The 13,325-nt window shown below is 39.4% G+C and overlaps 1 long non-coding RNA gene across 1 annotated transcript; it reads left to right on the top strand.

Moving 5' to 3' along the window:
* Positions 1–10,215: 10,215 nt before the first annotated feature.
* Positions 10,216–12,963, top strand: LOC135417638 (uncharacterized). Its single transcript, XR_010432162.1, has 3 exons — positions 10,216–10,321; positions 11,497–11,540; positions 12,887–12,963. It is a non-coding gene; the product is annotated as an uncharacterized LOC135417638 (long non-coding RNA).
* Positions 12,964–13,325: the final 362 nt, after the last annotated feature.

Here is a 13,325-nt window from a genome sequence, read left to right as displayed (position 1 = left end):
GTTTAGATTTTTTAGAGCTATTTGTATTTATATTTTTTAGAGCTATTTGTATTTAGATGATTTTTTTTTAACAGGTGAGTTGATTTATAGATATAAATCAGGATTTGGACCACTTATGTAATTCTGCAACAAAAATTCCTGGATTCCACTGGAAGAAGCAGTGTGACCTATTAGTCATATCAAATATCCTTTATATTTTTCACACTCTGTTCCATGCAGATTTAACTGAGATAAAATGATACAAACAGAGATAAGTATTTTTTGCCTACCTATTCTGCCTGTAAAGTTATTTAGCTTGGGGGCCCAAAGTATGAGCAGTATAGTATTAATATGGGGAAATTGCTACAATTATGTTGTACTCCCACATTACCTTTGATGTGATATTTTGCAAATTGTTCTGTGCAGAATTATTTTGCTATGGTTACATTGTGAATGTCATTTGGTGATGAGATACTTTGGAGATGTATATAATGACTTATAATAAACTTTATGGAAGAATCATAAATAAGAGATTAAAATCTTATATATTGTAATGGGTTTCTTTTGCATCCTTTTTCTGTACCACCTGTCCTAGATGCTTGGGTTTGAGAATTATCTTTCTTTTGTACTTCAGAAGTTTCTTTAGGGAACTTAGTGCTGAAAGAAGGTGGTTGAAGGACAGGGCTCTTGTGTCACTGCTTGGTCCTTGCTTTTACATGTTCATGTACATGTTTTTAAGTATTAAGCCAACTAGAAAAACATTCAGATCTTCCTTTGACTTCAAGATTTTTATTCTTTACCATTAAGTCCATCAGTGCCTGTCTCTGGATCTCAGCCTTGTCAAGTTTCTACCAAAGCATAGCTAGAATTGTGTGTTTTCTGTTGTTGGGGCCAAGAAAATGAATTAATAACTTGCCTTAGATTTTGTTTCTCTAAGGTGTCATCTTTGCAGTTACAGATGGATAAACTGATTGCTTAAAGCATAAATTTCTGCAGGTTCTCACTGGGTCCAAGAGACTCATCTTCCTATTCCTTGCTATTTTTAATATAAAATATTAAAATGTGGGAACAGGATCCCCAAAGGACAATTTGCATCAAGAAACACTAAAGCCAAAAAAACGTGGAGTGTTGACTGGAATAACTGTGTGTGATGAAGAAGATTTAAAAAGGGGGGAAAAAAAAGGGCAGCAATTACAGCATATTGAAAAGAGCACATTTCTGCCTTTCTAGAAACTTAAAGAAGAAATCAAAACCATGTTTGTGGTTTCACTGCTAACTGGAAGCAGGAGAATATCACTCCTCTGGAGCAGGGTCAGACAGAACCTTTTACTGTGGCTTGTGGAGGGAGGCTGCAGAAATCCACTTAATGGGCTGAGAAAGAGGGTGTTGAAAATAGACCCACGAAAGATAATTCGAAAAAGAAGTTGCCAGTCCCAATAACTTTCTTAAAGCCACATCTTGGAAAGCATTCCTGCTATTTTTGGAGCACGATGAAGTCCATCAAAAAGGGCAATCAGCTTTGAAGGCAATAAAATAAAAATCAGGTTTGCAATTATGGGTTGGGTAAAGTCTTCCAAAAGTTTCTCCATGAGATAGAGAATTTATAATGGCCTTTCTAATGGAAGGTGTCAGGATCTGTTGGTAATCTTTGTATTTCATTAAGAGTAATTGTCTTAAGGTGTTTACTGTGTTGTCCTTAGTAAAATTTTTATTGCATTTCTTTTTTCCAAGTGCATTAAAGCCTTTAATTTAAGGGTTTAAAGGACATTTCGTTCCCTTAGAAAGCCAATCAACAAAATAAAGAGGTTTACAGCCCATTAAACTATTTCAAATATGCTGCTAATGAATAAGGAAGCACAATTAGTCAGGTATAAAAACTCACCTTTCATATTTGCCCCATCCCAGGACAACGAGTCACAAATTGAAGTTATGGGGCAGGATTTGCAATTTTTATTTTTTTTTTTTATTCCTGTGCTTTGGAAGTCCCATATGTCTGTCTGCAGGTTTGGTTTGTCATGTTGCTTGTGTTTATGGCATATATATATATGTATGTATGTTTTCCAGGTGGGGTTTGCTATGGAAAAAAAAGAAAATAAATGGGAGGAGAAGCAGCTTCATCCCAGTAATTTTCTGCCCGCCAGGCCTTTGCACCTCTTCCTCTTTCCCTCCTGCTGCTTCCCAAGCTGAGGTGCTGATGAGGTGCTGGAGTTGCCACAGGCTGACAAAGCCATGACCAGAATTCCTCTTCTGAATAAGCAGGGAAATGAGGGAAAGGGCAGGGAATCAGTCAGGTTAAAGATTTTTGTAGGTATGGCTGTGCTGGAAGGAGGGGTGGTGTTTTGTGCCTTTAAACTCGTATTAGAAGGCCATTTAAAATGTGTGTCAAAATCCCCCTGAGACCTGCCTGGCTGCTCTCTCTAGTTCCCTTTTTGAGGATGGGATTCTCCATGCTGGCATTGCCATTACTCCTGGGATAATGCTGGACATGACCACTGCCAGTGGATTTTTTCAGTGATAGCAGTTTTTGGCAAACCAAGCACGGATATACAGCACTCCCTGTGCTTGGTGTGTATGATTTTTGGTGCTCTTGTCTCAGGTTTTAGGGTATTTTATTTTTTTTTTTGGTGATGGTGTTAATCCAGGAATCACTTCTCTTGCAAGTTCATTCCTACCCTTAGGCTCAGTCTCTTAAGGACACACTGCAAACTGATGCTTAATTAACCACCTGCCTCCCCAGTAAGAGCTCCCTCCAACATGATCCTGAAGGGGCTCCTGATAAAGGAAAATCGATTTTATTTTTTTTTTAATTATAATAACTCATTTTATATTTTTTCAGCATCCCTTGAGTCATGGGCAGGGTGAGGGGAGTGGGATCTCATTTTTAGGGTACCTGTTTTATTAGGAATATGTGTTGGAGATGAAGGTTAAAGCCTTCAAAAGAGTTAAATAAGACACGCTAAATGAATAAAATCAGATCACCCTATTTTTAAATGGTTATATTTTTTCCTTTGTCATGAAGCAAGGTTAGTTTAAGATTTGAAAGTCAGGAGTTTAACCAATAAGCCACGATCTGTGGGCTTTAAACCCAGACTCTTGGCTGCTGCTCTAACTCAAGCACTCCTCAGTCTGTTTAAAGCTGAACTGCTTCAAATTAAACTTCCACAGCAAAATTAAGTTTTCAGACCTGGCAATGGCACAGATTTAATGAAATTTCTGTTTAAAGTTGTGCTGTGAGGGTGATATTATGAACTGGCACCCAGGGCCAAGCTGTGTGTCTGTGTGTTAGGTGGGATATATAATCCAACAGGGTTGGATTTTCGGGCATGGATCTCACTCAGCAGAAGGAAATGAACACGCAGGAATAACGTTCACAGATAAATTATGCCACTTTTTTTTTCAGCCTAAATACCTTGGAATCTGCAAAGACACTTCACAGACAAAGGGGACACCAGCAATAGATTTCTCCACTCATAATGACAGGAACATCTCTCTCAATATTACTTAGCTAATGAAGGAATAGATCTGCTGTGAAGTTCCTAGGAGGCTCATTTTCTTGAGTACAGTAGTAAAAGTTAGCTGATGAATGACCTAAACTGCTTAATGCTTCTACTTATAACTTCTGAGCAGCAAGGCATGTCTCGGAGAGCACTGGAGGAGTTATCCTCAGGAGGCCCCGGTGTCCTTGTAGGTTGTCAGAGTCAATGAGCCAGGTTTATTTCAAATGGCTCCTTAAATGAACATTTATTTTGTGCCAGTAACACGTTTTTGATTAACAGCTCCTTTTGACTAATTTGCTTCCCAAAACAGCCCAATAAAGGACTCGTTTAAAACATAATTAAAAGCATGTTATTGCTGGTAGTTAATACTGATTAAAACAGGCATTAAGACAATTATCGTTGAAGGAAAGTAAGCACCCCGTAGTCAGGATGGAATCCATTCTTACAGTTTTTATGCATTGCATACACAAGTGGGCTGCCTGCCAAATATGCAGGAGTTCTTATCCTGCCCATAACTGTATCAAAATTTGATCCCAATTAATTTTTTTTTTTTTTTTTAATGGACAATGTTTGTGTTGGGCGTTTGGAGTTGGGTTTTTGGGAGAAACGTTCGTTTTCAACAAGTTGAAAAGTTGCCACTTTGTCCTGTCTGGTTATTGAACTGACTAAGAAGGAAAAAAAGTATCCTTGTTGTTGTGATTTGTACTGAGGCTTTAAAGAATTCCTAGCTGGGCTTGGGTTTGCATCTTTAGTTTTGTGTCTCTTCAGCTTTACACTGTAAATTAATTGCTAACTTTTTTTAAGCTAAAACCAAAAAAAGCATGACCAAAATACTGGCAGAGGTGGCATTTATTTTAGGTGTAGAAACGGAAGTTAATCTGAAAATTTTCAAGTCTTAATGAAGAATTCTGGTGGAATTTTTTTTCTTTTGTTTATTTGGTAAGGTTTATTTTTTTAAAAAAAAAAGGATTGGTTTTTTTTTTGAGGTGTTTTTCATTTTCTTTTTCTTTTTTTTTTTTTTGTGTGGCTGAGTGCACAGTCTTTTCTTCAAATATAAAATATATCCTGAACTCATCAGAAAATTCACATAGAAATAATGCCACATTCTTCTATTAAAATAATGGAATATTTTCCATGAGAGTGAAAAATTACAGGTAACTTTTTGAGATCAAGGGCTCTAATTATGACCCTGTAGCTTTTTATACAGTTACTATAGAAAAAAACCCACATAAAAACGTGTTTTCCACCACTTTAAATTTTATGTGAGAGTTCAGCTCATCATTTAACACTTGCATTTCTGTTTTGAACATCTTAATTCCTTAATTTCTCATCATCCTTTATCATGCTTTTGTGATTTATAACAAAGAAAAATTTATATCCACTGTAATCAGTTTTAATTGAACAAATTGGTAAGAATGGGTGAAGACTTCTATTTTTAATAACTTCATCTGTAGTTCAAAATTTCAAGGAGTTTTAAGTAAAGAGTTGCTTTCAACATCGATTTCAGCTTTTTCTGCCTTACCTCAACACAGTGTTATTATTGGAGAACGATCAAAATGATTATGCAGGGCCTTAAAAATGGACTAAAGGAAATTTCATGCTTATTTCCAAATGTGCATTTGATTATGCTCAGACTCTAATTTTTTTGTTTGGTTTTTTTTTTTTCTAATTTAAAAAGAAGGAAATCAAAATATACCAAAGGTTTTTTAACACGTATTTTTACACCTTTGGCTGTACTTGTGCTTTCAGCCTTCCCATCGTGCTGGGTTGAGCAGGGGGAGCTGCCAAGGATGTGACACCTTCTCAGGGGCCAAGACTTTGAGACAGATGGTGCCTGGTGTGGAGGGAGCAGAGTGAGACCAAAGCTTTGGAGCCTGGTGGACTTCCAAGGCCAGCCTGTAACTTGCTGTCCTTGTCTGCTGTAACAAAGCTCTGGGAGCACCTTCCAACCTGAAGTGATTGTGGTGGGTCCAACTTCTTCTGAACTCCAGGTTTTCACAGTAGCATCAGCCCAAGAAATGAATGTTTGCTGTTTTCATCAAGACTAGAGAGCAAAGCATGTGGAGCTGAGCAAGCACAGGCTTGGAAAATCCAGCAGATATAATGTTGATCCTCATCTGGTGGTTCATACCTCCACTTAGGGATGTGGGGAAAGAGCTGGAGATGGTGTGGAGCTGCTTTCCACATCCTGAGCTGTTCCTAGGGGGAAGGTATGAGGCTTTGGAGCTTGTGGGCAGCACTGACCATGGTGGATATCAGCAAAAGCCATAACATGCTATGGCCACACTGGGCATGGCAATAGACTCTGCAACACGAAGGGAAGAGTTAGTTGGAGCTCTGAGTCTGTTCCAAACAGACTGCTTGGTGTGAAATGTGAGATTTTCAATCGCCCCCATCCTGGAAAATTTGAATTTTCCGTTCCTGGTAGATTTCATATAGAAATAGATGCCTGTGGCAAGTGATTGGTATCTTCCTTGGCCAGTTGTCCCGACCTTCTGAGGTGTAACCCTGAATTCAGGTGTGAGTGTGACATTTGTAATCATAGAGTGGCTTGGATTGGAAGGGTCCTTGAATACATTCCAAGCCCCTACCATGGGCAGGGACACCTTCCACTAGCCCAGGTTGCTCCAAGCCCCTTCCCACCTGACCTTGGACACTTCCAGGGATCCAGGGGCAGCCACAGCTTCTCTGGGCAACCTGTGCCAGGGCCTCCCCACCCTCACAGGGAAGAATTTCTTCCTAATATTTAATCTAAACCTACTCTTCCAATTTAAGACCATTTCTCCTTGTCCAATCACTGTATTCCCTCTCCCTTAAGCCAACCCCATATACCTAGAGCTGCCTCTGGAAAAACTTGATCCTGATTCCACTGTAGAACCTTCCTGCCCTTCCTAGTTGGAAGTTGGGCCCGTGCTCCAGGTGGAAAGACAGACCCTTCCCGTTGAAGAGGAAAAATCGTAACTATGGAATTGCATATAATTAAAATCTCATAAATATTTTTCCCCCTCATTCTTCTGAAAATATCAGATGTGTGTATAATCCTCTCAGGGGAACCAACATCTCTCTCAGTTTATCTGTTTTAATTAAACTGTTAGTTAATTCTTCATTCTTGGGTATAAAGAAGGGGAGAGAAAAAATTATTCAGCTGCTATAGTTTAATGGATTTTTAACAATTACAGAATGAAAAGCAATGAAAATAAATAATACAGTTGTTAAAACTAATAATGTAACAAAGGTAAAAAGACATCCCTGTAGGCTGGAAGAAGTATTAACACAAGCAAACAAATCCCAACAATCCTGAAATCAAAGACCAGCCAGCTTTCTTGTTTTCCCACTAGATGGTCTGGCCATTAATAACCCATTTGCAAGAACATCTGAGGAGTGTGGGGCAGTAAGGGAGGGAAAAAAATCCCAAGAGCTTGAAACTGTAGCAAATAGGTGGTGGAAGTTGGATTTAGGTGTGGACTAGATGTGAAATTTGGGGGTTTCATAGTAAATTATAAATGATGGGTCATTATAGTTCTTGCAAATGGCCCTGGTGACAGATGAAGAGGTGGAGAAGGGAAAAAAGGGGCAGGAAGAAATAACTGGAGATTTTGGGGAGGAATTATTTCAGAAGACTGAAGGGATTAAGTGATTTCCATAGGTAAGAGAGATAAATATGGATCTGCCACCAGCCCAAAGTGTCAGAGATCTGCAGAGCTCCCTCCGACCTCCCAGTGGGGTGAGGAGGACAATTCCAGGAGGAAAAGGAACGAGAAAAGGAAAATAGGAAACAAAAAAAGCTCATTGCATTTTTCTTATGCCCCCAACAGGTCCCCAAACAGGCTGCAAGGATCATTGCAGGGAATGAGAGAAAATCAGGCAAAATTCTCTGCAAGTGGCTCGAATCAGATAAAATAAAGCCCACGAGCAAGGGCGTAGAGAGATAATGGAGCAGAAACCTTTCTACTTCAGCCCTGCCTTCCCCAGTCACTTTGAGCTCTCTCCATTTGAAAGTTAAATTTCTAATTTTATTCAAATAAAGCCTGGCTTTCTTGTGTTTAAAAGACTTTTGGTCTTCAGGGATCTCGCTGTAGGTGATGGTTTCAGCAGATCCACTTCAAAGCTTTGGCGGATTCAGTGTCCTATCATAGCATATCCTAATTAGTGAAGCTGTGGGCCAAATTCCTGTGGGATACAACCCAACAGATACAATAGTATAATACTGGAATTAGTCCACTAAACCAAAAGGGTAGACCTGCCTGGACAGAAGTCCGTGGCAAAATTCCAGTCGATTCCAGTAAATATTGGACTGGGACTTAATGAAGAGGTTGGAAAAAAAAATCTTGTGATTATTTTAGGATTGCAAAGGAAAAGATCTGGAGCTCTTTTGTATCAGGAGGAGAAAAAAAAATGTTTTCTTAAAAACTCAGAGTGTATGAGAACACCAATATGAAACCACTCGGTAATAAGGCATTCTTGTGTTTTCTCAACCTAAAAGAAAGCAGAAGATGTATAATGTGCATATATAAACATATAAAAAGGGAATTTCTCACTTGTACACAGAAGAGGAAGAAAAAAAAAGAGTAATATATGGAAGAAAACAGGTGGGAAAAAATGGTACACAGCAGCATAAACTCATTATTCACCATTTTATTGTATGGTATTATTGCTGATGTCAGATGCATTCAGCATTTACCAGTCTATTACAAGAGAAAATGAAGTGCATCTGTCTTAAAACTTCTAAATCCAAAATAGTCAGCTCTGAAAGTGTGTGTTTTCATACCTTGGCTTCCACGCCACTCAGAAAGCAATTGCATATCAAAATGTTTGAGACATCCTTGCCGTGGCAAAGCCTCCGAGCTCTGTGCAGGCTAATAAGGAGATGGCTTTGTGGATACATTTTCGGAGGAGAGTGTATTTGGAAGGAGAAATTGGATGCCGAGCTTTTGTTGTGATAGCTCTAAGACTCTGTGTTTTGGCTTCGAGTTCTAAGGCTCCATCTGAAGGAGGAGAAAAGGAGAGAAACCAGCAGAACCGATTCAGGTGTCAAACAAAAAATCTCTTCCAAGAATAAGATTTATTTCACTCGGTAACCCCTGGCCAGAAGTTTGTGTTTTGGGGAAATGAAAATTTCTGTCTTGGTGGTATTAGTAAAGCAAAACCAGCTGAGTACATTCAAACAATGGACAGAGCATGTCTCTGCTAATTTTGAATTTTCTGGCTTTTGTCACTGGATGTCACAACTATAATTATTACTTAAACACAGAGGTGAACTGCAAAGCAGGAATGAAACTTTAGCTGAGAAATGCTGTAGGAAACAAAAGTTCCTGAAGAGTCGTGCAAAACCTTCAGCAGGGCTCCACGTTTTAATTTATTCTTGGTTAAAATTCTATATCTACCATCTGCAATTACCCCAGTGCAATGAGATTATCCCACTGGAATATTTATTTACCAGCAAAAAATAAGTTTATAAGGTGGTTATTGGGGAATTTGGGCACTTCCAGAGGTTAAATGATGAGCAGAGGGTCTTAATGTCTTGGCAGGGAGCCTGGTCCTCACCTGAGAGTGTGGTCAGGTGCTGGGATGTGAGGCTTCCCTTCCCTCTCCCAGCTGACAGATCACTTTTTCCAGTCATTGTGGAGCAGTTTTGTGTTTCTCTAGTCTGGAAAACTTCACATTTTGACAAAATTGTTGTAGAGTGTGGGGTTTTTTTTAAACACTACAGAACAGTCCACCTACAGCAGCATAGAAAAAAATAATCTACATAAATAAAACCTTAATAAAATTGATGATTTGAAGAAATAGAATCTTATAGCTGTTTTCACATTGACTTTCTAACACAGCCAGGTGTGGCATTGGGACTGCAATATCTCTCTTGGTGGGGATGGGTTGTGAGCTGATGATTCTTCTGTGTGCTCTGCAAATATCTCTGTAGTGTTTTAACTCCTCATCCTCAAAAGTTTTAAACACATGCTTAAAACTGAGGTTGAATTGTAATGAATGCTTTCTTTTGATCTGCTGCACTGGGAGAAAATAACTCTTATTTTCCCACTTTCTCCATAACCAGGGCTGTTGTTTTGCTGCACGTATTTTTAATTAAGGACTTTCATTAGAAGCAGTAAGGGAAGACCAATGGAAAACCTGAAGCAGGAAATCAAATTACTCTCAATCACTGATACCTACATAGTTAGTAAAAAAAAGGTAAAAGGACTTTTAAAACTAGATATATTCAATCTTTTTGTTATATTGTGAAAAGATCCCTTTTTTGTACCAATTTCTGTGCTGGTGCTTAAGCAGATCACAACTGGGAGCAAAACCTTTCCTAAAAATTGAGAGTCCTGGCCTGGGTTTGGTTCTAAATCTGGGAAATGTAGAGTTACTTTTGCATGCAAACAGTGGGTAAAGTGGGTTTTGGGATGGATTAGATGTGAGACCTGTTTCAGGAATCCTCAAATAATGATGAGGTACTTCCTTCACTGGATGATAATGTGGCTTTTGGGTGATTTTGTAAAGCTGTTCTTCCCTTTCTGTCCATGAAAAGCAGTTCATGTGTCCATCCTTAGACACCCCCTTTTGTTTTACCTGGAGTATCCGTTTGAGTTAAGCTTTAAAATGTTATAAACCAGAATCCTGCGTGATGAAAAAAAAATTGTATTGGTACCAGTAGGCAACGTGATATTAAGTCACTGACATTCATACATTCTGTGTCTGTTGTATTTCCTCTTTTTTTTTTTTTCCCTCTGGAACAAACTAAAAAGGCTTTGGCAAGGCAGGGTCTTACAACATCAAACCGTACTGAAGGCAGATTTCCACAAAGTGCTTGCACAGCACAGAAAGTTTAAGTGTTGGCACCGAGACAGGTTTGTGTGGTACAGAAGAATTCTTATATTTGAATGTTTCTCTCTTACAAGCCTTTATATGTCAAACTTTAAGTGGAATTGACTGTTTATCCCAGTTGATTTTGACTAGTGACGCCTTCCAGGTTGGAGGGCGCTCCCTTCACTCTGTTTCCCATCAGCACTCCTTGACTACCGGCATGTGGTGCCAATTTGTTCCTTCTGTACAGAGAAGAAAAGAAGTTTGGATTTAATTTTAAGCCTTGACACAAGGTTTAATTTGCTAAAAAGGGGAGCTGTGCCATTGTAAATCTTGGAGGAGACACCAAGGTTGCAAAAATTGTCAGCCCAATCTGTTTTGAGCACCACTTCAGTCGGGCTATTAAAGGAACAATATTCCTTTTCACAGCTTGTTCAGCTGTGTCAAACCACACAGGTTAGCCTGGAGTTGGCCATTTATTGTACTTTTTATTGCTTTCTGATCGAGTTTGTATGACAAGGGGGAAATTTCTGTGCTGAAAATGATTTATCAATACTGTAAATAGGCAGGGAAAAAAGGTTATTTTTCAGGTGACTAAACCTCAAAGCAGAGCAGCTTAAAAATTTACCAGTGAGACTCACAAAAAAGAATAAGATCATTTTCCTATTAAAATCTTCCTAGACTTACAGAACTAAGTACATTGTGGATCTGCTACTATCTTTTGAGAAGAAAACTCTGGTAGAAGATGGTGTTGGCACTCAAGTACTGGATTATTACCGATGTTGAGTCAAACCACACTGAGCTATAAAAATCTTTGGCCCCACGTGTAGATTCTGATCTTGTCTAAGATGATGTAAATGCTCCCTCTCCCTTCACTGCTTATTTTGTAGAGGAGGAAAGGGTTTAGCATGAAACTCCACATCTCTGCTGACAGTGTGGATTTGGTCATTGGCTTCAGCAGGGTCAGGGTTTTAGCCTCTGTCCTAATTCTTTGTAAATGTTTTCTGAGCCATGATGATATTACCAAAAACAAGGGCAGTATGACGTGATGGGACTCGGTAAATATTTATTTAAACTAGTCTGGTTTAAAAAAAATAATCGTTTTGGGGTTGATTAAAACTCAGATATTTAAAATTACACCAGCAAAGCTCTAATGCATTAATATATACTAAAACCTACACAGTATCTTGCTTCAGCCTCTTTTATTTTGCTTTTTAAGAAATGGATGTCTGACCCAATAGTTCATTTATGCTCATCCGTCACGTAAGTCCTTTTTATTTCTTGGATTAAGTGCTACAGACCTAATAAATCATTGCTGCTCCTCTGGCACCGTTCCAGCTCGTGTTGTCAATCTGGGCAATGTGTAATGTTTTAATTTCTGCAAAACAGCAAGTTTTTGTTAACTTTAACTCTGTGCTGTGACTGACTGAGCCTTCAGGATAGCTTCCAGTTTTCTATATATACCGGGTGACTAATACAGTGATTTTTAATATCATCAAAAATCATTAATTATAACGTAAAAAACATGCTTTGGCCTAAAATGTAAGGGTTATGTTATCCTGCTCCTTCTACTCTTTATTTCTGTTGTGAAGAAAGCCTAAACCCCTTTTAAATGTAGAAAAACACCCCAAAAGGAGCCTAAATCCCCTTTTACTCTCTCTCATTTACCGTGTTTCTAAACTACGTTTCTTTTCGTGTTCTGAACACGTGTTTTACTTTTTCCTCCTCTGCCACGGTTGACTGGGTGGTTAGATGTGTGTACCCTGAAATATTCTTCAGCATTTATCAAGCTGAGCTGTGGTCCAGTATTTTAAAGAAAGAGGAGAAATTAGAGGTGTGCCATAAGTTGGACTATTTATCAAAACCTTTGCTTTTTGGGCATATGTGGCTGGAACGAAACAGCACCTGGTTCTATATTTCCAAGGGCTTTTTTAAGCAACACAAGCACTTTTGCCAAAACAGAAGGGAATGTGGATCCTGTTTTCTCTTTGCATGAGAAACAAGGTGGAATCAGGGCTAGACAGGGAGGGTGGGAGCCAAGGGTGGGGCCCTGTGTGAGCTCAGGAGCACAGGAAAACAAGCCCCTCTCACTGTGCCATTCAAATATCGTCTCTTACATCCCCAAGCACAAGCATTTTGAATTTTTTTCCCCAGCCTTAAGGCCATGCTCTGTGTTGTACATCATCCTCCTGTTCCAGATGAGGGGATTTATGGAGAGGAGGTGTTGGGTGCTTTGCAGGAAACCGTGTAGCCACTTTATCTGTGCACAGCTCCTCACTGAGCAGCTCTGCATCCCAGATCTTTTTCTCCTGGTGTTTATAACAGGATAGTTACTCCTTCTGGAGGTGAGGGAGGAGTGCAGTTAGATGGGCTTCTACAGCCTCTCTGATAACTTGTCCCACTCCACCCCTTAGTGGAAAGATCCGTTTAACCTTTGGCTGCTCTGAGTCAGAAATCCTGCTTTCCCAGTTTCAGGTATCACTGGGGTCTGACACAGGTCTGATGGAGTAAAGCACATTATGTTTTAATCACACATAACAAAGGCCATTTACAAACAGCAGGCCACTTGTAAAATTAACCTGAATTTATGACATCCTACTGCATTTCAGTGAAGAAGATGGATACTGCAGAGGAGTTGATTAGGCTGTGATTCATCATTCCTCTTTCTAGAGCTGAGTTACACCAGATACTTTCTGCTAGTGAGCATTATGTGTTTGTTTTATTTGATGATGGCATGTTTTATTTGTTAATGGCATGTTCTATTCGATGGTGGCACCGCAGATTTCAGTGCAGGGAGTAGTTTGTTTGTCCATCTGATCTAGAAAACAGCCTCAGATCTGAGCAAACCATTCCCACTGAAAAAAGCCTGATGACCCAAGGCCAGCCCTCCCTCTGTGCCAGGAACAGAGACTTAACTCAGCTGCCAAAATCTGGGAGTGCTCATCTCCCAGTGCCCTGCTGAGAGCGGGAGATGCTGTTGGAGAGGGGATGTTTCTCCTAGAAGGAGACCTCCCCAGACTCCCCTCTCATCCCAGTTGTCCTAATATT

The sequence above is a fragment of the Pseudopipra pipra genome, chromosome 7, assembly GCF_036250125.1.
Source record: "Pseudopipra pipra isolate bDixPip1 chromosome 7, bDixPip1.hap1, whole genome shotgun sequence".
Taxonomy (NCBI): Eukaryota; Metazoa; Chordata; class Aves; order Passeriformes; family Pipridae; genus Pseudopipra; species Pseudopipra pipra.
Note: the sequence above shows the minus strand (reverse complement) of the source record. Positions and strands in the feature narration are given on the sequence as shown.